The sequence below is a fragment of the Crocodylus siamensis genome, chromosome 5 (genome assembly GCF_052110815.1).
Source record: "Crocodylus siamensis isolate JL-2025a chromosome 5, ASM5211081v1, whole genome shotgun sequence".
In the NCBI taxonomy this organism is placed as follows: domain Eukaryota; kingdom Metazoa; phylum Chordata; order Crocodylia; family Crocodylidae; genus Crocodylus; species Crocodylus siamensis.
The window spans coordinates 125,473,233-125,497,492 of NC_143399.1; the positions used below are offsets into that span (position 1 = coordinate 125,473,233).

The 24,260-nt window shown below is 41.0% G+C and overlaps 1 protein-coding gene across 1 annotated transcript in view; it reads left to right on the top strand.

The window, feature by feature from the left end:
• PDE1C (phosphodiesterase 1C) overlaps positions 1 to 24,260 on the top strand; it is a 483,633-nt gene that overhangs the window by 102,538 nt on the left and 356,835 nt on the right. The window lies entirely within an intron of this gene.

Sequence of the window (24,260 nt, forward strand, 5' to 3'; positions counted from 1 at the left end):
GCATTTTTAAAGTCGAGGTATATGATGTCAATCTCTTCCCCCTTGTCCAGATGATAAGTCACCTGGTCATAAAAGGAAATGAGATTGGTCAAGCAAGACCTACCCACAACAAACCCATGCTGGGTATCTCTCACAGTATTGCCTTCAGCTAGTCTGTTATGGACGGCCTCCTTGATAATCTTTTCCAAGACCTTCCCCAGGATAGAGGTCAGGCTGATGGGCCTGTAGTTTGCTGGATCTACTTTCTTCCCTTTCTTGAAGATAGGCACAGCACTGGCCCTCTTCCAATCATTGGGCACTTCCCCAGAGCGCCAAGAGCTCTCAAAGATCTGTGTCAGGGGCTGAGCTATGATGCTCGCCAACTCCCTGAGTACCCTTGGGTGTAACCCATCAGGGCCGGCTGACTTGAAGGTATCCAGCTTGTCGAGGTGTTCCTTCATGAGGTCAGCTTCGATGGAGGGCAAGGAATCTCCCTCGCTTGGGCCTACTGCCCCACAGTGGGCAGGGCCGTCTCATGGGGCTGATGAAAAACTGACTCAGCTCTTTTTCACTAAAACCACTGCAATAAGGTAAAGGGAATTTTTCAGGGCATTTTCTGGAGCAGTGGGTGAACACCAAATCCACTTGTCTAAGGGAACAGCTATACCTTGGGACTGTTCTCCTTTTCATGCAGTGTCTATTATGACATAATGTGTTTTGCAACCAAGGTTTTGTTTTGCTATTGGTGTGTCAAAGCTCACAGCAGTGTGGTATATTAGCCAATGAACCCAGTTATTTAGCAACAGGCATTCAAATATGTGCACAAAAACCTATGCCTCAGTCTGTAAAATGCTTTGGTCAGTATAAAGAGTTATCATATCACCTCTCTCAAAACTGGGAGTTGAGGAGGCCATCTCCCATTGACTTCATTTGTACTTCTCACTATCTCAGTCCCTCTATATGTCTGATCCCATCTGAAAACCTATACCTTGGAGTTAAAATTGCACAAAGAGGACATAATAGAGCTCCCTCACATTAGCTTTAGTGTAGATGTGCTGTGACTGCTGCGTAGTCCATTAATTGTGATTGTCTCAATGTTAGCCTTTGTCTCAGTGGTACCCTCTTGTACTATTCCCATCTGTTTATCTGTCATTATGTTTAGGTTGTAAAATTGTTGTGTGATCATTGTTTTATATGTGGGATATGCAGAGAATAACAACAACAATGCTGAAATTATGATGGTTAAAAGTTCTTTTGACTCTTAGTAAAAATGAAAAAAATGGGATCTAGATTCTCATCCAGTCCTCATCAGCCTAGTATCTGCATGGCTTGTAGTAGTGCACTGATGCAGTTAAATGTCACATGTGGTTTTTTTCTCTCTCATCCTTTGCTTGTGGGGAGAAAAGGGAGTGCATAATACTGTGTTTTTATAGTTGGTAGTTTTGGCGAGGTTGTGGTAGTGGCTTAGTTTTTAATAGGTACAAGCTGCTACATGTGTCAGAGAAAACAGGGTCACAGATGAGTGCCCTGCAGTTGAAGCAGATGTGACCAATGTTTTTGATGGTATTTCATTCCTTTGGGAGTTTTGTCTGTGCAGGTCAGTTATTGAGAATAATAGAAAATATTCAAGTAGCCCTAACATGGGCTCATTCAAACCTAAATCACTTTAATCTGTTCATCTCTTATGAGAGGTACATACCTCCAAATGTCCTGAGTCTCTCAGGGAATGTACCCCTTTGGTAATAGTCCTCAGGCATCCTTTTTTCCAAGGGCTCCACTACGCTGAGCTGGGGTCCTGGCCTTTCATACCACTGTTTCTCACCATGGCTGTTTTAGTAGGACGAAAATAATTTAAACTCTATTAGCATTATAGACCTTTGAGACCCATACACCCAGCAGATGGGATGGGTAGAGTGATGGAGGATGTCTTTTTACAACATAGGGACTTAAGAACTGTCATTTACTGGGTTGGATCATAGGTCCATCTTGTCCAGTATCCTGTGTCTCACAGTGGCAGATAGTGAATGCTGAAAGGGAGAGTGAACAGCATATGACAAGGCTTTTTTCCATTGTTCCTCTTTCACTTGCGGCCTCCAGTAATTAATGTCTAGGATAGAGGTGGCTAGTTACTCACCCTGGGAGCCACATCTGATCTACCACTGAAGTGGGGGGTGAAGGGGGAGGGTGAGGAAAGGAGGGTTGGCTCGGGGCCAGGGTGGGGAGGGAGGAGGGTGGGCTTGGGGGAGGCTCCCTGCGGGGAAAGCTGGAGTGGCGGGAGGTACTGGGCTATGCTGTCCCCCAGAGCCATCATAGGTATAAGTGGGTGGGGCTTTTCTGCCTCCCTTTGGGTGAAACTCATTAAAAGTTAAGATTTAGTTGTTGGTTTTCCATTGTAACTCCATTCATGTTTACAGTTCTTGATAGTTCATTCTTACCATTCACAATCAATGTGCTATGGTCTATGTGGCCAATGTCTTGTTCTCCTGTCCCAGGAGATAAATTTAACCTCCACAGTGTAAAAGTGAGTCAGGGAAACTGAGTCACAAACACTTTTTTCATAAAAAAGTTACAATTTCTCCATACTTCAAAAGCACAACAAAACACAAAAGAATAGTGCCATTTTCAATCAAATAAATATATCATTGTCCTTTAGTGGAAAGAACAGAAGAACCAAGATTTGGTGATAAGGCAGAATACTCAAAACTAATGCTTTAAAACTTTTTAGCAAATAGTATAAAAGAATAATATAAATCTGCCCTGGTGTCATTTGGGTAGATTAATTCCACATTTCTTTTCCATGAATTCCACGGACTCCAAGGGGATTATGCAGGTTGTGACACAAATTGGCACACTTTTATTAATGCAACATGGGAAATTAAGCAATGTGACATTATTAAGGCACATTATTAAGAAATCCACTAATATATGAAGAAAGAACCATATTTTGCTCTCAAGCCAATGTAAAACAGGGGTAATCAGCAGAAGCCGGTGTGTACAAAACTGGTGGAATAGAGATCATCTGTGATCTGATTTTATAAAATAATGACTAACCAAATGTAATTGAAACACTATAATTCAAAGCATCTTACTTGGATTTAGCAAAGGGAGTTAAGTACAGCTTTCAGCTCTATAATTTTCTGGGCGTCCACTATTGGATATTCTGTATTTTTTCCTGGCAATTATGCTACCGGGTTAACATACCAGGAAAAGAAAATTTCCCCTTCAAGCAGATTACCTGAAGCTTGCCAAGAAGACTGAGGGGAAAAACAAAACAAATTAAAATTAGGATGACTTTACTCCATACTACTTTTCTTCTTCTGCAGAAGTATTCTTTGCTGTCTTATAGTTAGGTCTGGGGTATATAGATAATTTTTACCGATTAGTAAGATAACTTTTCTTTTGGACACTGTTATGACTTCAGTACAGGTGCCCAAATCTCTTCCCTTTGATGGGAAACTCCCCCTTTTTTGAAAAGTTGTAAGATAAAAATCATACTATTTCCTGTAACCTTTGATTCTATTTTTAAGATTTTAACATAGGGGCAGGGACAGTATGGGCTAGAATCACAGAAAGTATATAATTTTCACATAACTCATATCAATGTAACTATAAATCCTAGTTTTTGGTTAGGCAGGATGATATACTGTAAACAGGGCAGATAAAGTGTTAGTAAACTGGCTTCCTATTTTATCTTAATTTTCTGTATTAAGAGCCCAGTTGTTTTAAATTTATGCACATAGCTAGTAGGCCTGTGGAAAGTGGTGGGTATTCACTTCATATTTGGATTTGGTTGATTTGGGGGACAGTGATTTGAATTTTTTTTTTTTTTAAAGAACTGAGAGCTGGGTTCAGGTGGGGCAGCTATTGACGGGGCTGGGAGAGTGGGTGGGGGATGGAAAGGAGGGGCCATCATCAGGGATGACTATACTGCAGTTGCTTGGGGATGTAGGGGGGCAGTCAGGAAGGCCAAGGCAGAGATGGAACTGGGACTAGCTTCCCAGATTAAGGACAATAAGAAGTCCTTTTTTAAATACATAGGGGGTAAAAAGAAGGTTCCGGGTAACATGGGGCCCCTGCAGGACACGTTAGGAAATTTGGTCGTCACACCAGACGACAAAGCCAACATATTTAATGATTTCTTTGCTTCCATTTTCCTAAGCAGGGACCGGAACAGTTACCCCCCCCACTGGGCCCCCCTCAGGCCCCAGGGGAGGCACACCTAGGCCAAGGCTTAGTGAGGAACTAGTTAGGGAACTTCTGGAGGGACTGGATGTATTTAACTCAGCTGGTCCACATGATCTCCACCCTAGAATACTAAGAGAATTGGCTGAGGTCATTGCAGAACCCCTGGCATGGCTTTATGAGCACTCGTGGTGTTCTGGTATGGTGCCAGAGGACTGGAAGAGGGCCAATGTGGTTCCCATCTTCAAAAAGGGGAAGAAGGAGGACCTGAGAAACTCGAGGCCAGTTAGTCTTACTTCAATCCTGGGCAAGCTTTTTGAGAAAATTATTCTGGCGCATATCCAGGAGGGGCCAGCAGGGGAGATCATGCTTTGGGGCAACCAACACGGGTTCATTAGTGGCAGGTCCTGTCAGACCAATCTGGTGGCCTTCTATGATCAGATCAGAAAATGATTAGATGCAGGGGTAGCAGTGGACATAGTCTTCCTGGACTTTCGGAAGGCCTTCGACACTGTCTTTCACCCTGTTCTCAGTAAGAAACTGGGGGACTGTGGTGTCAATACCCACACAGTCAATTGGGTCGCCAACTGGCTGGAGGGCCACACCCAGAGAGTGGTAGTGGATGGGTCAGATTCGACCTGGAGGGATGTGAACAGTGAGGTTCTGCAGGGCTCAGTTCTTGGGCCTGCACTGTTCAACATCTTCATCAGTGACTTGGATGAGGGGGTAAAAAGCACCCTGTTCAAATTTGCTGATGACACTAAGATGTTGGGGGATGTGGGCATGCTAGAAGGGAGGAATAGGCTGCAATTAGACCTAAACAGGTTACAGGGTTGGGCGGATGAGACTAGGATGGGATTTAACACCGACAAGTGCGAAGTGATGCACCTGGGGAAGAACAACTGGCACCATACCTGCAGGTTGGGGAACTCCATTCTTGTCAGTACAGAGGCAGAAAAGGATCTTGGAGTCATCATTGACTCCAAGATGAACATGGGCTGGCAGTGTGGGGATGCAGTCAGGAAGCCAGCCGTACCTTGTCATGCATCCACAGATGCATCTCAAGCAGGTTCAAGGAGGTGATACTCCCCCTCTATGCAGCACTGGTCAGGCTGCAGTTGAAGTATTGCATCCAGTTCTGGGTGCCGCACTTCAAGAGGGATGTGGACAACATGGAGAGGGTCCAGAGGAGGGCCACTCACATGGTCAGGGGGCAGTAGGCTGGCCCTACGAGGAGAGGCTACGAGACCTGAACCTGTTCAGCCTCCACAAGAGAAGGCTGAGGGGGGATCTAGTGGCCTGTTACAAACTAGTCAGGGGGGACCAGCAGGCACTGGGGGAGTCCCTGTTCCCCCAAGCACTACCAGAAGTGACCAGGAATAACGGTCACAAGCTGGCAGAGGGTAGATTTAGGCTAGATATCAGGAGGCGCTACTTCACTGTCAGGGTGGCTAGGATCTGGAACCAACTTCCAAGAGAAGTGGTGCTGGCTCCTACCCTGGTGGTCTTTAAGAGGAGGCTAGGTGTACACCTTGCTGGGGTCGTTTGACCCCAGTAGTCTTTCTTGCCATGGCAGGGGGTCAGACTAGATCTACTCAGGTCCCTTCGACCCTAGAAACTATGAAACTATGAAACTATGGGGTCTTGTGGAAGAGCCCCTCACACAGTGCTGGGCAGTGGGGGGCAGCGGGGATCATCCCTCTGCCTGGCAGTAGCTGGTGAGTGCGGGGCTATTTTTTTTTTATAAGTGCTGGGAGGCTGGGGCTGGGCAGGGCAGCCATTGATGGGGCTGGGAGTATGGGCAGGGGTCAGGGGGTGCTCAGAGAGGCTGGGGCCTACATACCAGCATGGAGTCCAGCTCCAACTCCCTGCAACAGTGAGTGGGGACTGCCCGAATCTCCAAAACTTTCTGAATCTTTTCCGGATTGATTTGGAGAGCTTTGAATCGATTCGGACCTTTTTATCGGTCTCCCAGTTCAATTGGGATTCATAGATTTGGCTAGCAAATCAGGTCAAATCTCCTCCAAATCGAGTCAGCACCTGAAGCTTTGCACAGCCCTAATAGCTAGTGTTGCTGAATGAAAAGCCATATTGTGCAGTGAAGATGATTTCTTGGGATTACCACATTTCCCTATGGGTGGCCAGAAGCTTTGCAAGATTAAAGAGAGTATTAAGAACATCTAGGAAGTTATTAATACCTGATTATCCTAAAGTATTACAGAGCTGTGGGAAATTATGTGGGCTCTATGTATAGTTGAAGTGGTTATTAAAGAGAGAAATATAATACTTCTGTTGTCCTTCATGTTTATAAAGATAGTTCTCCTGATCTCTTTGGCTTGTATTAGAATGAATTCAAATGAACTCCATTGAACTCTAGAATTACTTCAGCATGAAACCAGTGTGTGAGAGAATCATGTCCACTGTTTTTTATGTCTCAAAATAAGCTGTTGGATTTTGCCTGCCTGACAAGAATGTTTCTCTTACAGGTCTAATAGGCTTCAGGAAGAATCCTATTTCACTGCATGCACCCAAATGGCAGTTATACAGCCACATAACTGCTATTTGGGCCCCATCTGTGATCTTACTTCATGTGTAGTGTAGATGCGTAGGCACCCACACATCTACTGAGAATACACAGTAGGCTGCATGCTGGCTGAGCCGGTCCATGGCTCCGTACATGCACATGCTGGGCAGGGTAGCCCTGTCACATTTTAGCACAAGGGCCAAGTGTCCTAGGAAGCAGGAGACCCAGGTTTTAAGCCCCCAGCACACCTAGAGGGAGTTTGAACCTGTATCATCTTGGCACAGTGCTGTAATCATCAGGCCTCAGGTTAGGTATTATGCAGATCCCACTCCAATTCTTTTTGAAACTGGCCTCCTGGGCAGCCATGAAATGGAGGTATGTGGGGTCAGGAAGAAGATCACCTGTTGCTGAAGGGTGTTTGGCTCAGTGTGCTGACTACTATCTTGGAAAGGAGCAGTACCTGTGTTCTAGACTGCAACCTTGCTCCCAATGGGGAAGAAATTTTCCTGCTGCTCTCCAGACAATAGCTATTAAATACAGAAGGACTGGATAAGTTAAGACTAATCCTGAGTTTGTGGTTTAGTGGTTCACTATCTATGCTAGGAAGTTAGAGAAATGCAGGCTCAAGCCCTCTCTAGGTAAGGAGAGCCTTGACTCTCAGTAGTCTGCTTCCTGAGCAAGTGACCTAATCACTTGATTCTTCAACTAAAACAAAGGAGGTCCTCCTCCTTGGTTCTTGCGAGGCCAAATTTTGGACATGAGTCTGGCCCAGAGTACAGGCAACTATTCATCCTCAGTCATAATGGTTGGTCACTTATACATTCATATTGATCATGAAATAGGGTAAAAAACTTTGCCAAAGATGTTACACAGCTGGCATGTAAAATAGGATTCTGCTCTTTGTCTTTTTGGTCAAGTTTTGAATTATGGAGCCTTTTACTAAGTAATGTTGATTACAATCTCCAGTCTCAGTGAAAGTTCTAATTACAGGTCCAATATAAAAAAAATCATGTTAAAAGATTAGTTAATATTGGCCATAGTTTTAGAGTACAGAATTGTAATTGCAAAATCAAAATCTTTAGAACAGATCTTATATATTTTGTATTCCTTCCATGCAAGTTTGGGGGGTTGTGCATATTAATATGGTGTTGATTCACTTATGTGTGCATTCTCTGGCTAATTTCCACTCTGTTACACTTGTGGAATCTCACTGGGATTTCACAGGTATAGATGAGAGTAGAAACTGTCAAACAATAAATTCTGAGATCTCTTGGCTTGTCCTAATTTTTCATGCAGCCTTTGGCTTACTGTTTCATTATTTTTTTTCATGAAAAACTTATACAGACTCTAAACACTAAATTCTGGGTGAGCTGGCCAGGCATTTTACACCATCAGTCAGAGAAGTATTCAGACCATAATTTCTGATCCTAGCGCTTAGTCTTTGATGGCCCCAATTGTGATATGCCTGTGGGTAGTCCCTCCACGGATTTAGATTAAATCAGTATTGGCGGTGTGGGGGAAGTATCTACTCCACAGCTATAGTTCTTTAGTTGACTTTTCTTGCTGGTAACTGTAGGCAGAATACTGCCAGAATTTTGCTTCCTCACTTTTTTTGTTTGTATTGTTTTACATTGGCCCAGAATTTCCACTGGCATTGAAACACCTTTACAGCTCCCTGGCAGTGTAAAGGAATATTCTTATGGGAATTGATTTGCTTTAGACCCACTTTAACACCCTTTTTATCTATTTTATTTTAAAGAGTTTAAAGAGGCTTCAGTATAAATGAGAATCAGGCCAAATATATTACAAACAAGCAACATTTTAGTTATTCATGCATCTGGATTTATATTACAGAACACAAGTGGTGCTTAAAGTTGAACATCAATAAATCTGTGTCACCAGACAGTCATTGAGGCAAGAGTTCGCTGAATATCAGAGTAGGCAACCACATCCTTCCCCATAAGCATACCTCAATCTACCTAGGAGTCGCATTAGACTGTTTCCTCACCTATACACATCACAGTTGGAAGATCGGCAGTAAAGTCTCTGCATGGGTAGCTGCCTTAAGATGCTCACCCAGCATCACATGGGATGCCAGCTTCAAAGTGTTCAGAACCACCACACTTGCAATGGCACATGCCTCAGCAGAATATTGTGCTCCTGTATTGTCTGGAAGTTGTCATACTAAAAAGCTCAACGCTGTACTTAACAATACACAGAGACTCATAACACGCTGTACAACTTACACACACAGATGTACTTCCTGTAAGCTCGGGCATTAGACTAAGTTATATGAGACGACAGATCCTAACATCATTACTGGCAATAGAGGCAAGAGATGTCAAAAATCATCTGCTTCACCAACTGTTAACTGAAGACCCAAACAGATGGAGGCTTAAGAGGTTTAAAAGTGGTAAACTGTTTGTACATGAAGCCCACAAGCTCCCAGAAGAGAGTGGGGGTGCTGAACCAAACCTATGGGCAAAAACAGAGTGGGCCAGTCACCGGGAAAGGTCAGTCCTATACCAATAGTGATCAAATCCCCCACTGGGCACAACCTTGGCAGAGAAGCACGTGTCAAACTGAACAGACTGAGATCTGGATATGGACCCTTCAGAAGAACACTTCATAAGATTAACATCTTGAACTCTGTGTGAATGGGTGTCCAGCAAACAGCAAAGCACCTAATCAAAAGTGTCTATAAATGCCCAGACAGGTAGAATGGGCAGACAAGGTTCTTTGGGTAAATCTGACATCCTTCATTAGATCAACTCAAATAGCTGGAAAAATTCTTAGCAAGTGATGGGGTAGATGAAATTCGAATATTGAGCGAGAATACCAGACAGTGGCTCATAGATTTGGAAATTACTATCTGATGCCATACATGAGAGAGAGAGCAAACATCAAAAAAAGGAAAGAAAAAGTTGTAGGTAGTGGTTGATTCTAGTGGTTCCTCATCTTTAAAATAACAAGCAGGAAAGTAGATTTGTGTAAAAGAGTCTGAATTACCAAAGCAATACAACACAGCCAAGTGAAGAATCTCGGCAACAATCTAATTTGTTAATGAAAGGAGATTCAGAGATAAAAATAAAGTTGCAAATTAACCTATTAGCACAGAGTTTGGTGTGTGAAGGAGGAAAATGACTGAGCTACCAATGCTGATTCACATTCTGAATTATTCATGTATATAAATCCACACTCTCTAGAGTGAATAAGAGGTGATCAGCTTTCCAAATCACTCTACATAATCTTTGTATTAACCTCAGTGATAACTTGAAGTAACAACACTAATACATGAAAATAATAATGGATCTTACTGTTACTGTTTCCATGTTTTCCCCCAGAAATAAACTAAAATATAAGGTAGGATGGCGTAAGACCTATGTCCAGCTGGGTGAGTAGGTGTATAATTGTTTTCTCACATTAAAATATGCTTCTATGGATATCAGAACAACTATTTGAAATGAATACGTATGCATACACTTGCACGCTCACTCTGTGAGATACCTAAGACTACCATGCTCAGTACTGTGCTCATGGATATCAGCTCAATGATATTATACAACAGGTAGCATTATTATAATTAAGCTAGAATTATTATTATGACAGTTAATTTCCACCACCATTATGATTTGAAATACAGAAAAAATAATAAAAAGGAAGTATTTTTGAGACTCAGGTACATGAGCGTTTTGTTCCTTTGGAGGTGGAGTTCAAATACTGGATTAGCACTTTAATATGATTTGAGCTGCAGTAGAATTTTTATTTGTCAGGCGTTACCAGATATCAGACTAAAGAGATGATCCCCATGTAGACGTGTCAGGCAGTTGTCAGGTGTGTTGTTCAAAAATCAGTCAGTGCCAAGAAGTCTGATAGAGATCTGCCTCATTCTGTGTCTAAATTCTAACTGCTCAGTACTTCGTAACATAAGCCTCTGTGCAACAATGCCTGGTAAACTAAGACTTGCAAGAGCCTGTTTTAGATACAATTCTGTACATCTTTCTTCCACAGCTAAAAGTCACAATAACAATTAACAATCAAAGTTAACATAATACAGAATTTCAAATACATGTAAACAGTATACTAAGTTCAGCTAGTCCCTAAAGTGTTCTGTCCTGTTGTAGAGAACTGTGGGTCTCTCCAGGGACCTGCTTTATGTGTAACTTCTGTCCCCAGCCTAAGGATTAATATTGTTTCTTGCCTCATAGCTCTATCTTGTCATTAGGGGGCTGGTGAGCAGGGCCATGGCTAGGACCCAGGATACCTAGGCTTTGGGTTGGGAGGGGGCATGTTGGAAGTGGTGCATCCTGGGATGCTGGAGGACTACACAGTGCTCACTTTATCTCTGTGGAGTAGACTGGAGTTACCTACCATGAATTAGGTAGCATGAAGCAGAGTCAATCCTCAGCTGAAGTGGTGTAACTTTGAGACACTCAGAGGCCACTTAATATGAATTAATGAACTTTCACATGTGGATGCTTATGTTTTAAGCTCCCTTATTATGATCTAAATCAAAGGCATCAAACATACAGCCTGGGGGGGGGCCAGATCCAGCTCATGAAGCCCAGTTTTCTGCCTGCCCCTCCAGTCTGAACTGACCTGGAACAGCCTGACAGGTACAGTTTGGGATGTGTGCCACACTCAGTGCCTGTTCTGGCCACTCTGGGAACCATACCACATGCAGTGCCCATCCTGGGCACTCCCAAAGGCATGACCAGCCACTAGGAATGCTATGTACAGTACACAACGCTCACTCCTGCTGCTCTGGGATTTGTGTCACAAGCGGGGCTTACCCCAGATGCTCCAGGACTCATGCCTCATGCAGCTAGATCCTGGAGAAGACAGAGTGGGTGCCATAAGTGCTGGATCTAGCATGGGTGGTGGAGGTCCAGCATCTGTGGGTCTGATCCAGCTGGTAGACCAGCTCTAGTCTAGTTTGACACCTCTGGTCTAAGTGTAAATGTAACTTCACTCTTACTGCTGTAATACCAAGAAGTCTCCCTTAAATTAATCATTAGGATTGAGAACATACTGTCCAGTACTCCTGTGCTAATAGCCTTAATTTCCTTCTGCATATCTCATCCTCAGAAGTAGCTCTGGCAATCAGAATCTATATTTTGAACAGTGTTGTTTTAAAAAAAATGAAATTGGCATGTACGTAGTCATCAGGGATCTTAGTAGGTAGCCCTGCCCGGGCTGATCGCTTAGCCAATCACACCTGTCTGTGGCTGGCAAGCTCTGCCCCAGATAAATTAACCACCCTGATTGAGTCCTGGGAGCTTTGTCTCCCCATTTAGTCCCAGTGATTCTGCTTTGTTAAGCCTCCTGGTCCCCACATTTTTTGGCTTTCCTTGTTCCTGACTCTGGTTTTGGTTCCTTTCCTGGACTCTGGCTTTGGATTTCCTCATGGATCTGTTTCCTAGCTTCCTGACCCTGCTTGGCTCTGTTCTTGGACTTCAATGTATGGATGATCCCTTGGACTTAGTAACTTGGCACCTAATTTCCAGACCCTGCCCCTGGCCCATGTTGTGGACTCTGCCCCCTGGATTTCCCTTTGGATTTGTAGTGTTGGATCCTGAACTCTGACTCAGCCCCTGTTCCCTGCCTTCCTTCTGTGGCCTAATCATTCGGGCTGACCACCTATGATTTAGTAATAGTAGTTTAATTCTGGATTTTGATTAACTTCCCTTCCGCCAAATACTCTGGAGAGTGTCTACAACATCAGATCTTTTCCAAGTTTATAATCAATTTGCAATTCATACATTAAATAATGAAAGAATTAGCTCCCTGTTCTCAGGTTATTTCCCAGGCCCCTTTTGGCTAAGGCAATAAGTGGTTTATATTTGGTTTCATCTATGACTAGCCTGTTGTAAATAGACACATGAAACTTCTCACATTTATTGGATAAAGCCTAAGCTTCCTTCTTTGTTGAACATATCAACACACACTGGTCTCCTGTTTTGACCAAACTGTTGTAAGAAGACTGCATCAATCCTTTCTTTGGACACATCTTAGTATTATGGATAACTTAGTATTATGCTTACTGTTATCACACCTGATACTATTTTAAATAACTCAAGCACTTTATTAGATTTCACTGGCACATACACTGGCTATCTTTGCACAGCAGTGTTCTGAGATTAATTTGGAAAGCTTGATTAAGCACAGATTTCTTTGCATAGTTCACCATTTCAAGGAAACTTTTACCCCTTCTTTTTATGTTGGCTGATAGCAGGTTGAGGGATGGAGGCTAGATTTTTCAGCTGCCTTCCCTTCTCCTTCCAAAATACTTCCTCCTGATGTTTTTTGTATCCTTACTGGGCTACACTGCCACCAGATATACCCCAGGAGTTCTTTAGCTTACCTACAACCATGCTCCCCTCTATCTACAATAAAATCTCTGTTATCTGTCATCCCCAGGGTAAAGGGATTGCCAGTAATGTAAAAACTCCAGTTATCTGAAATAACCCAACCAGGGTTTTCAGATAATGTGGAGTGGGTGTCTGAAGTGTCTTCAGGGGAAGAGCACACACCAACTACTGAAACTTCCTTAGCCCGACAAAGGGTTTTTGAACCTGAAAGCTTGCTTAATGATTGTTTTCCAACTATTTAAGTTGGTCTAATAAAAGATATCAGATTCATGCAATGAACCTTGTCTGAAGTGTCTTCAGACACTTTCTAGAAAAGTGTCTGAAGATGAGAACCTGTAAGAATTGAAGGAAGAGGAGACTTATTGACTACCACCTACAAAAACAATTTTTGAAGCATGAATTCTTGATTCTTGCAGACCAGTTGTAGAAGATTAATTTTTTCCCTTAGCTTACCATCCATGCTTATCAATTTACTCTCTGTTGTCTAATCTTCAGTTTGCTCTTCTATGATTTTTCTGTCTTACCCTTTAATATGCTAGCTAGATCTTTCAAAGCTGATGTATACAAAAAGGATTCAATGTTTGACTGGGCATTTTTGACCCTTAAGTATCAGGCCTTATTGTCAGATTATGTGTGAAATAAAACAAGTAATCATCCAATACAACAGATTTAAAATACTCAGTTATTCTTGGCGTTGACAATAGCAAAGTTTTCAGAGAAGGGTGGAATGTAAAATAGTCTTAACAAGATACACTGCAGCATATCTGCACATGGATATAAATGAATGACTCCATGTATGTTTTTATAAGTAACATAAACAAGTACAAGCAAGGGGCTTTTTATATCTAGAATACATCATGTCTTAGAATATACCTCAGGAAGCTGTAACTTAGATAACTTTGCCAGAGTCGTCATTGCCAAATCAGACTGGTTTCTCATTCCTTCTAGAAAAATAATTTTGTGTTGATACAATTGCCAAGTTTCTGATTAATTTTATAAGTTATGATTTCTAAATTGAATATGTGGTCAAACTAAAGAAAACAGGGCTTAATCTATGACTATTTACCTTCAGTTATTTGATGATACTTTCTGTAGCAGATTTTATGGCATCAAATTTAATTATGGAACAGCTGTGGTTTAGGCTGTACTATATCCTGACTTAAAATCAGTTTTACATCAACAGGACAACTTTTGGAATACTGATACAGATACCCATTTGCTCCATTTCTGGTGTTTATTTAAACATTGCAAAGACAACATGCCTGTGAAATATCAGTCACCAAAGGACATTTGTCACCTGTGCTCATGCTGAGTCACATACAGCAAACGTTTCTGCTGATTTCCATGAATCTACTGATAGAATGAGGTATTACTGAACATGAGTAAGAATGGCAAAATCTGACCCAAGTTAAATTTGATACAGAGCCCTTTCAGGTCCAGATTCTGTTCCATCTATTCAGCATGTAAGTGGATTTAGGCATCTAACTGTGTTTCTGTTCCAAACTGCTCAAGTCCTTGAAAAACTTTTAATACATAAAAAGCACAGATCCTCCTCATTGCTGATTTTTTTTCACGACTGAATCCTAAGGGTCAGAGGGCAATGTGTTACAGAAGTCGATGCATTCATTTTCAGGGACATGAGCAGGGTGAAGCAGAACTACATTTAGGTGCCAAAGTCCATTCAAATGCTTAATAGGTGGCACAGAATCCAGCCCACTGTAATTCAGCCATGTTCAGTGGAATTACACCAGGAATAGGTTTTGTGCTGTGGTGTTTAATATAGCAAGAGGCAATTTCTCTTTTCTTTTTAACAGGCTATTATTACTTTTTTCAAAATTGGCATTTTTTCTATTAATGGCAGGAAGTATCTTCCCCTAGATGCTTTGCAATGGTTCTGGAAATGGGCTATTTGTAAAAATTTTCCCTCTGAGATGCACATACCAATGCAGTATGTCCATAAGATGGTATAAAATGAAATCTCAGATACTGCATCATGTGCAACATACATCACTGCAGGTTATAGATATTGGCATCTTTTTTTGTGACCCTATTCAGGAGTTAATGTGTCTTGAATGCATTTCAATGTGGGTTTCTTGACTTGTGTAGTTTGTGTACATGCCTTATTTCTTATCTGGTGACCTCATAACAGATTTACATCCCTTTTAGACATGCTGCAAATGTTGTTTTCATCACTTTTAGCCTGCCAGGGATGCAGTAGCATATCTGTTCACTGTTCATATATGCCAGCTTTACCTTTTTTTTATACTGGCTGCTTACAAGTGTCAAATTAATTTAAATGGGCACCGTTGATCTCTTCTGGTGAGCTCTGAGGCATACCCTGTGGATCCATGACTTTCCAGTCACCAGTCCACTCTCAGCTGCTGCTGAGATTTCAGCAAGCAGAGAATTTCCTGCAGTTCTGTGTTTTCAGTAGCACTAAAGCATTGGGAATGAAAATGCTGTGAGTCATGAGGGCACATAAGTGACGTAATGCCTTGGTAAATCATTTTAAATTGCTGTAATTTTAATTTGAGTTTTTCAAGGATGTGGGAAGAAGCCCAAGAGGATGTTCTCAATATGAGTTGGCAACATACATTTCTAGGTTTCAGGGCACAGCAGAATAAATTTGGCTACAAGGCACAAGCATCAACTCTGTTATTCAAGACTTCTCTCCCCACTTTTAAGCCTTTCTTGGGGGAAAAGCAAAACCACCAGGATACTGTTTCACCAGATATTCATTTGGGCCTAATTTTCCACCTTTACATGACTTGATTAGTATCTTTCTGCATGACTAGGCCTATTGAAATCAATGGAATCACTTTAAAAAGAAAATACCAACTCACCTAAGTAAATGTAATAGACTCTATCCCTTTATAGACCCTATGAGGCCTGATCTTAAAAAGCACAATGACATGTATTCTTGTCAGACACTTTCTTTGTGTGGTCTATTTATTAAAAATGATCTGAAGTATGCTCTGTCAAAAATAGATTAACATCCATATGTAAATTAAGACCCCTGAAATTTGATATTTTTTATGTGCGTGTGATTGCCTGCTCACCAGCTGTTGTATTGAATTCTGACTCAGGAGAACATGCAAAGGGGAAAGCTATCACTAGATTAAATAATGAAAAAGCAAATAAAAGCATCAATAACTTCCTAGTGTAATATTTAGCTCCCTGACATCTTTCAGAATTCATATTGTGTAATATTCTCATTCATCACCTGCTCTGGCTGAAGACACACTATTATATTAAAATTATATGCAGAGTATAGTTTTAAAAATAAAAAATGGCATACAGTTGTTAAATATGTAACACCTTTACCTATAACACTTATAACAATCTAAAGCACTTCACAAGGAGAGTGTATACACACGTGCCATTTTAATATGTACATATAATAGCAGTAATTTCACCCACTCTGAAATAGAGGCAAATTTTGGATAATAAGGGTTCGGCTTAAAGCCCATTGAGGTCATTGGTGTTCCTTTGACATTGCATTAGCTCCTAAACATGGCATTTTCATATCAGCATGGTACAGTGGTATAGAATAAGAAGTGAAGAGTATTATTTTCTTTTAGACCAACAGAGTGATTTTTAAGTAGGCAGAAAATAATAACCAAATCGGAATTTGGCCTAGGCACCAGTGTTAGTCCCCCGCAACTTTTCACTTCACTTTTCACTTTATTGATAGTAGACACTAATATATCTTGAACAAGGGATACAAACAGTGTTTGTTTTTGGAAAATAGGGGGTTGGAAGAAAGGATGGGTAAATATGATGCTTTTTAGATCCATTTCTGTCCAGCTTTCAAAAAGTATCTATCCACAGTTGTGTTATCAAGCCAAAGAGTGCATACTAAAGATTCCATTATGTCCCAGTCTTATTCTTAACATTAATCAAAAAGGCAAGAAAAATACATGTTTTTAACTTTTGTTCTTTCCGCACAACCTGTTTTACATTTCACTTCACATAGTTCATACCAGTACAGCCATTGAAAGTTACCTCAGCAGCCCAGTATTCCACTTTCCAATGCCTTTCTGTGCTTCTCTGTGGGTACAATGTAGGACAGCCCTAGGCTAGTGACATTTGCATCATCTGTCTTGCTTAAGTAGTAGCAGAATGTGTAGTATGAGTCTGACCATACCAGTTTTCTTTGGGGCTTCTTTGGTACTCATACTCAAACCCCCTTTACACAGTACACTTAAGGCACGATTAACCAGTTAATCACACCTGGCTACACATTAACTCAATTAATGTTGTGTTAAGAAGAGGAACAAACTACAAAATTATTCCATAAAATACGTGTAATAAATTTGTCCTTGCATTCTATCATGCCATTAACTGAACATGTTGCCAGGGGCCTCTGTGGCTGGGTGCCCCGTCAGCTGATCAGAGCTCCCAGCTGGGGAGGCCATGTGCACTCCTGAGCCTGGGAGCTTCCAGCTGATGTGGCTCCCAGCCATGGGGAGCCCCACATCCCCCTGCAGCTGGGAGACTGCTGTTGATATGATCTTCTAGACACGGTGGGAGGCATGCCCCTTCATACCACTGTGGCTGAGAGACCACAGCTGCTGAGCTCTTCCAGCCTTGGGGTGCATGGAGCCCCCCTATGGCTGAGGGATCACAGCAACTATGCTCTCCCTGCTGTAGCAACCCCTGGCGTGTTCCTGCAGCTGGGAGCCCATGTTGCATGGCAGAAGGCGCAATTGTGTGACTCACACATTGGATCCCATCTCACCTTTTCCCTGCTAGTGTAGAGGGGTCCTCAATAAAGGATAGGGTGACACTTTTAGCTCTGAGTTTTTCTCACTTTTATTTAGTGAAACTTTAATACTAAAAGTCCATTAATACTTTTACTAGTTTTAATGGACCTTCACGTCTGTGTGAGAGTATGACCAAAGATATACAGGCAGTCCTCAGATTTACAACATGTTTGGTTCCTGAAAACTGCGTCTTAAGTTGAAATGCTGTAACTCAGGATCGATTTTTCCGTATGAAACAATGTTATAAATTGGGGATTGGTTCCTGAACCAAGGTCCAATACCCTATTTTCACCAAAAAATAACCCAGAATTTTGTACTCAGTCAATTATAGATGAGTAATATAACTACATTCATGTATATATATTTTAAATAGCAATCATATTGATTTGGAAGGACTTCTTTGAGGTGACTTTGCTGGACTTTTTGAAGGGTTCTTGGCTGGAGTCTTCTCAGGAGTCTTGGCTGCAGGTTTTTCTGGAGTCTTGTCTGCTTTCTTAAAGAAGATGTCCAAGGAAGTTTAGACAGATATTCTCCAGGGAGATGGGTGACACAGCAAACCTGTTCGCTGGCATGGTGTTGCATCAGATCAAGCATTGTAAAGTTGAAACTGATGTCAGAAAGTTGAAACAGGGTGTCAATTTATAAATGTTGTAAGTGTGAAACACTGTAACTTGAAACGTTGTAAATCAAGGACTGCCTGTAGTTAATATAGTAGGTGAAAGGACTTTTGAAAGATAAGATGCACGTTTCCTGGTAGTTTATTTCATAGGAGAGCCTTTTGTGAGCTTCTTTTCCTTTTGCTGAGTTTCTTTTTTACCAAAGGCCTAGTCTTATGGGCACAGACTTTCCTATGACTTTACTGTGGACAAGTACTACTGCACTACTTCTTATGGCTTCCCCCCCAACGCTCTCCTTTTCTTTATAGACTTTAAAAGTCACATAGCTCTCTTGTCCAATAGCTTCTTGGGCAAATCTTGATAGAATACACTAGTACTGCCTTTCAGACAACAATATTGCTGTGTCTTTTCAATCCCTCATCCATTTCAGGGTGCTATATACATACCTATTTACGGAGGGTATGGTGTGCAGTTGTTTGGGACTGATGTATTGAATTGCAGAGTTCTACTACCAAAAAGACTTGTCTTTTTTCCCAAATGGGAGAAAAATGATTTTAGGCCACAGACCAGATCCTCAGCTGAGGTAAATTGACATGGCTCTCTTGAATGTAATGGATCTATGTCAGTTTACAGCAGTGAGGGATTTAAACCAATATAAACAGCATTTGTTCCAGAACTGATGCAGTACAAGAAAGCATCAAAAGACTGATGTACATTCTTGATCATATGAATGGCCTAGGTAGAGCTATCAGCTACAGAGAGCTGATCATCTGTGGTTCCTTGTCTCAAGCACTGTTCTTTTAAGCAAGTTGCTTCAAACTGTAGTAGAAAGGCTGTGTCCACACAGCATGGATGTTTGGTTCCCCAGGGACAAGTAGCAGTGGGATGCTTTGTGCTGCCACTACTTGTCCCCAGGAAATGCCTATGCCATGTGCCCTCTGGCACATGGCAGGTTACCCTGGGTGGGGTAGGAGAGGCTGGCCCCAGCAACCTTACCTGGGGTCCTGGGGGATTTCTGGGGCTACATCAGTGGTGATCCAGCCACTCAGAGCCTGGGTGGCAGCTAGACTGTGGCTCTGGCTGGCCAGGCTCTGCTTTTGAGCAGTGGATGCTGCAACCTCATGCGCCACTCTGCTTTTTTTTTTTTTTTTGCACGGGATTTTTTGACCCCTGGATATCCAGGGGTCAAACTTCTTCCCCACGCTGCTCCCTTGCAGCGTGGAGAATGGCTGAATGTACCACACAGCTGTGCTTGTCTGGACGCAGCCAAACTGGCAACTGGAGAATTTAACAGAAGACTTCTGTAAGTTAGCTGAGAACATATGATGCTTTCCTGTGATGGGAGTCTATTAACATTTTGTTTTCCTGGTGGACAGGGATGTGTAATGAAGTTCACTTTCCTCCCAGCATGTCTGCATGTTCTGTACTTAGAGTGGTAGATGAAAATTCTTCAGCTCTTTATGGATCATGGAGACAATGGGTATTTACCCTTGTCCATCAATGTTATGCTTCATCGTATTTTATAAAACTAAAGCTTACTTTATTGTTTCCTCTCCCAGCCTTAACACTTTGTCAGCTGAGTGAGCACTGCTAAAAGGGCATTCAGATAACATCATGTGCCTAATGTCAACACCTAGCTGGGTTAGATGGGAATGCCATGTGTGATCAAGTTATTAGCCTGAGCCTGCGCTAGGGGTTAGCCAGAGGTATTTCATCTGTGTAAGGCTGACACAGATATTGTTGCACGTCTTTCTCAGTGGATGTGCCCCAGAGCGTGTATAATCTAAGAGGGAGCATCTGGCTGTATTCCTAAAGCACAAATATAAGCCTCATATAGTTGCATAAAGACTGTGCAATTGTACATTGCCTAGGCAGAACTGTTATTTCTAAAAGGAGACAAACTTAGCTCAACTCCCTGAGCAATAAAAATTCCAGCCAAATGTAGAACCAAAGCTAGTGTGTTCCAAGATACTAAAAATTAGAAGCACACAGGAAACCCATACATTAAAATAATTAAACAGGGGGTGTGTGTGTGTGTGTGTGTGTAATGGGAAGACAATGGCAGGGGTGAACATGGGAAGAGATTGTGTTTCAGGGACTTCTGTGGAAGGAAGGTTAAAGACTGAAGAAATAGCCTTGTTTCTCATTTCCTTGTACACCTGGTAAATTGGCATACCTTGAAACAGTGGCAGCTGCCCTGAATCAGCATGGTCTGGTCGCATATAATTCCAAAATGATTCAGGAGGTCTGATACTGATAAAATGAACTGCAGTTCTAGAATGGCCCAGTTTTCATTATTTCAATAGCATTATTAAGTGCTGTGATCATGGGTGAAAGGGATCAGGGCAGCACTATTACCCAGGTCCTGGTGGCAGATTGTCTCCCATCTTATATGTCTTCCAAAATTTTAGGGCCAAGATGTTCATTATATCACAGGGACATTGTGGTTTTATTTCAAGCTTCAAAGCCAGAGGCTTTTTTATTAACTGCTCAGTTCCCAGAAAACAAACTGATAATTGGACAGAAATTTAGGTCAATATTTCCAAGTAGTGCAGTCTCTGCAACTATTGAGGGATTTTTCAATGAAACAATTCTGCTTGGAAAATATAGGATGTTACCAGTTATGATTAAAGTTCAGCCAAGAAAGCATTTTCTACAGGCAGGATGGAATTCTAGTGAAAACCAGGAAGACATCTCCACTATCACCTGTTTATTATAGTACTCAGTGCTCTGCTATTCTCTTATAGTCCATGTGAAAGTGCCAGTTATACATATGTTCTAAGCTTCATCACTATCAGTATTTCTTGTTCCATTTTATAAATAATTAAATACTTGATGGTTCTGGGACCCAACTGGGGGTGGGGGGTCTTATGTTCCAGATGATTGCTTTACTTGTTGGGCTATATAATGAGTTTCTCACTCTTTTTTCCAGCACAATGAATATTTAATTAGTGAAAAAACATGGACAAGCTGCAACAAGAGCTATTAAGAGCGTCTTTCTTCCCATCCCCAAAGTAGCTAATAGCCTAACAGAGCACTCTCCGAAGATGTGAGGGAATGGCATAGCATGGATATCTCTGATACAGAATAATATCTTAGCCACCAGGCTAGTGACTATTCTGGACTTAATTTCTTTAATTTTTTTTGGAATATTTTAAGGGAAACACTTTCTATTCCATTGCTATATGGACCAAGAAAATGTTTGTACTTTCAAAAATTTTTACAGGTTAGGAAGACCATTTCTCATTTACCTAGAATTGTCTTATTCCCATATGTTGAATATGAAATGTGTTACTTCCAGGTATGCTATTTGGAGCTATTGATAATCTGTAAATTATGGTATATTACACTTACAATATGCTACGTTTCTTTTATTGTGGCCAGGAATCAGGATGTAGGAGACTACCTAATAGTGTCTTCCCATTTCTAATTTCTGTTGTATAACAGATATTGCATACATGAGTCATAGAGATCAGGTAGTGAAAATGCTGGTCCAAAGTTACCTCCTAGCTGTTGCAAAATAAAGTCTTTTCCTTCTTTTTTCTGTATCTATAGGGAATTAGAAGAAATTTAAGACTGATAAACATGTAGTATTTAAGCAAAAATATTCACAGAGATAAGAGCATCACCATTGCTTAAGAGATGTGTCAAATGCAGAATGGTCATTGCATACTGTATTTGTTTTTCTAGGAAACTACCTTTTACTCTGGTTTTCTTTTAGTAAAGGCAGAACAAAGCGTGTTGGAAGGGCTCTTTTTACAGATTGTACCATTAATGAGGATGCAATGACATTCAGTGCTTTACATCATCCAACTGTGAAGTATTATTAAATTAGTTTGACAGATAAGGAAATGGAGGGAGAAATGTAACCTGAAGTCAGTGCAACATTACTTTGCTGAAACTACTAGTGAAATTGTCTATCTGTGCTTGTTTTTTTGCAGAGCTGTCACTTGACATATGAAAGGCTTCATGGGAACTAAGTGAAGGAGCTGGGATTTAAGCTCAGCAACAGGCTGAATGATTTTTTGGTGAATAATTTATTTGTTGAAAAATGCAGATTTGATCACCCACAAAGTATTTACAACTTTGGTTAGAATTTGGTTAAAAAAAATCTTTTCCCAAATTGAGCTAAAATGAAGCCAAAATATCAGAAATGTTGATACGGTTAATTCCAGATCTCCAGGGGGAAAACAAACCAAAACAGACTAGACTTAAAACAATTATATATTTTTGATGAATCAAAACCATTTCTGGAGAATTGACCCCAGGTTTTATTCAGCCTGAGATGAATTTTATATATATATATATATATATTATATATATATATATATATGTGTGTGTGTGTGTGTGTGTGTGTGTGTGTGTATAATAAAACAATGAAATATATATTTTATAAAACAGTGAAACAGAGAACATATTAGAAAAAGATAGAGAATGATTTATAGCCTGGCAGCTTAGGGTACTTACCTGAGATGTGGGATGTTTGGGTTCCAGTCCCTGCCGCAATAAACATCTAAGTAAAGTAGAACACGAGAGACTAAGGGAGCGTCATCCCAGACTACCCTCTCCTGGAAAGGGATAGTCTTTGGCTCTACTGAATCAAACAGAGGTCAGATTCGAATCTAGGTGCCAAACTAATATCCTACCTATTGTGTTAACAGGTACAAGATGAGGAAAGTACTGATACCTTCTACTTGCTACTTTTATCATTCTAGCTATTTACTTTTATTTAAGATGCCTAAAGTTAAACAAAACAGTTCATTTCAGGCTGAATAAAACCTGGCATCAATTCTCCAGAAATGGTTTTGATTTATCAAATATTCAAATAAAAAAGCTGATTTATTAAAAATATTTTTGTCTATTCACCAAACTAAAAAATAATCAATATTCACATATCCCTTGTACAGGAGTTTCTGGTTCATAGTCCTGTGTGTCATTGGCTAGGACTGCTTTCTTCTCTCAAAATCATCTTTTTTCTCCCTGTGTATCTCTTTCTAGCAGAAAGAGCAATCTCTGTTGTGTTCCTTGAAAAGCTGGCAAGGTTCTTTGGGTAAATGTGATATCTAAATAGCTGGAAAAATTGTCCTTTGTAAGCTTTCGGGCACAAATGCCCTTCTTCAGGCATAGGGAAAGAACAGCTTTCCAGCTGTTTAGTTAGTTTAATAAAAGAGATCACATTTACCCAAAGAACCTTGTCTGCCTATGTCCTTAGACCAACATGGCTACAGCCAACAACCCTAAAGCTTAGAAAGATGGGACAATGTTTATAACTTGTCTTTATTAATATTCCTGGAGGATTAACATTTTCAGAGAAATACTGATCCATCTAGATTTTTCAGTTCACCCTCTTAAGTTTGCCCTCACCTTTCTAAGCTAGGTTTGTGATGAAGATGAAAAATCCAAACCCAAATACTCTTGGTTCTAACTTGAACTGGAAATGCAGAAGACAGGGAAGGGTGGCCCCTTAAAGTCTTAGTAGTTAATAGAGGCATAAACTTTCATAAGCAATAGCTTATGAAAAACAATTTGTCAGATGTTATGAAACAAAGACTTGTTCAAATTGTACATGACCCTTTACTCAGCCCTAGTTTATGAGAGAGAGGTAACTTTCAGCAATATCTGATTACTGTAAGAATGTAAGAATTTTAGAGCGATTACTGTAAGAATGTACTGTAAGAAAAAGGAATTTTATTTTAATGATCTGAAGCTGGAGATGTAGTGCAGCTTCCATCTGTTATTTAAGCATAGTGTAGAGCATTGAATTAGAGTGGAAATGAAGTCAAAGAATGATATGATTGTGGTGAGAGATAAGCCTAGGGGA